This window comes from Branchiostoma belcheri, unplaced genomic scaffold (genome assembly GCF_001625305.1).
Source record: "Branchiostoma belcheri isolate BF01 breed outbred unplaced genomic scaffold, Haploidv18h27 scaffold96, whole genome shotgun sequence".
Classification (NCBI taxonomy): domain Eukaryota; kingdom Metazoa; phylum Chordata; class Leptocardii; order Amphioxiformes; family Branchiostomatidae; genus Branchiostoma; species Branchiostoma belcheri.
The window spans coordinates 40472-42603 of record NW_017804642.1 but is presented as its reverse complement, the minus strand read 5'-3'; positions in this window follow the sequence as shown (position 1 = coordinate 42603).

Sequence of the window (2132 nt, the reverse complement as noted above, 5' to 3'; positions counted from 1 at the left end):
CTCAAAACTGGAGTATATACGGAATCCAAGGCCCTACGCTGAATTGGTTAAAGGCTTTCCTGACCAACAGGGAGCAAAACAGTAGTGGTTGAAGGGAAGGCGTCGGCTCCAGTTAAAAGTAGCGTCTGGGGTCCCTCAAGGAACCGTCCTGGGGCATTGCTCTTTCTCTTGTATATAAATGACCTACCAGATCAGCTTGACTCAAATGTGAGGTTATTTGCCGATGACTGTCTATTGTATGTAGAGCTTTCTACACAGACCGACTCACAACTTCTCCAAAAAGACCTGAACACCCTGGAAGAATGGCAAAGCAAATGGCTCATGCAGTTTAATCCCGAAAAATGCTACATTATGCACATAACAAACAAACGACTAGCTACCAGTTTTGTGGTCAGGCTTTAGCAACCACAAAAATCCATCCGTATCTGGGCGTCACGCTGACAAGCGGACTGAAGTTGGGTACACATGTTAATAATATCACAACTAAGGCGAAACAGACATTGGGAGTGATTAAACGTAATCTGTGGGCATGTCCAACTAGAGTAAAATCACTTGCATACACGTCACTTGTAAGACCGAACCTAGAATACGCTGCGACAGTATGGGATCCATATACAAAGAAAGACAAAGACAAATTGGAAAGGGTACAGAATCAAGCTGCAAGATTCTGTATGAACAACTATGTAAGAGGTGCTAGTGTCACGGAAATGAAAAGAAACCTACAGTGGACTTCACTGGAAGACAGAAGAAAGATGTCTAGACTATGCATGATGTACAAAATGACTAATAAACTGGTGGATGTCCCAACTACTAAGTACCTAATACCAGCCCAGAAGAGAACAAGAAATAGCCACGCATTCAAGTACCAGAGTTATCAACCAAGGATTGAGGTGTTCAAGAATTCATTCTTTCCTAGAACTATCGCAGAGTGGAACTCACTGTCACCAAGTACAGTAGGGGCATTGTCAATAGATAGCTTTAAACAATGTCTAGAGCTAGAAGTTCAAGGGTTAGGTGTAACAAGTCGATCGGTGTAATATAGCCAGCTGCCGCCGCGCCGCGTGCCTGCGAAGCTGGTGTGTTACGCCGAAAGGCGGTTATACCGGCTATACAGATACAGATACAGATACAGATACTAATCTGAAATACAAGGAAGTCTTCCTTGACAAACAATTTGTTCCCGAATCTTCGACGACGCAGCTATCCATGGAGTTGTTATCGCCGCAGGTGAAAGGGGTTTACTCAACATAAATTTGCCAGGGTTGTTAAAGGAGATAGACCCTGGGTCATTTTAAATGTCACTAGAAGGAGAGAAATATTAGCATGGTGGTAATTGATCACTCCGTTTACTAAAAGTCTGAGTTAAGGTATATGTTGGTATCGAGGGGAATATCACGTACATGTAATACTTAACCCTAAACAGTACACCTGGGGTCCGCGCGGACCCCAGCACTATATATTCTGTAATATCTTTTTTTTTGTAAAGATTTTTTTCTGAAATTTTAGGTAATTGTCACCCACAAAGTTGTCTCTCAATACAGTGCAGAAAACTCCGTTTCTACCATTAAAAAAAAATTATATCTGATTTTCTTTTGGGGTCCGCGCGGACCCCAGCCGGCTTTCAATCAGAATGAATACACTGGCGTTCTTATACAGTACCTTATTTCCGTTTTTATATGTTTTTATCCACTCATCGTATGTCTACCAAGTTTTCAGAGAATGGTGTAGTAATAGAATTAAATTTTAATTAACTTTGGTGTAATTATGACGTCATATGACGTCAGAGCTAATAATATAGTCCGCCATATTGGATTTTGACAAATGACGTCATCAAATTAGCATATTCTATGCATATTAAATGATTTAACTTATATTTAATTATGTAAGATGTTATTAATGTTGGAAAAGAAGTGTAATTTAATATAAAACTCAGAAAATTTTTATGTTTAAACCAAAATTACTTCTATTTTCAAAAAAACTGCCCGTTGCCATGGCAACACAAAAAAAACATCAACTTACAAGTATTAAACTAATATGAACTTTTTTCCAGAGACATTTTAGGAAAGGTCTCCAAATTTGATACTTCTAGCGCAAGCCGTTTAGCCGCTATCTGAGATCAAAGTTGGGCCTCA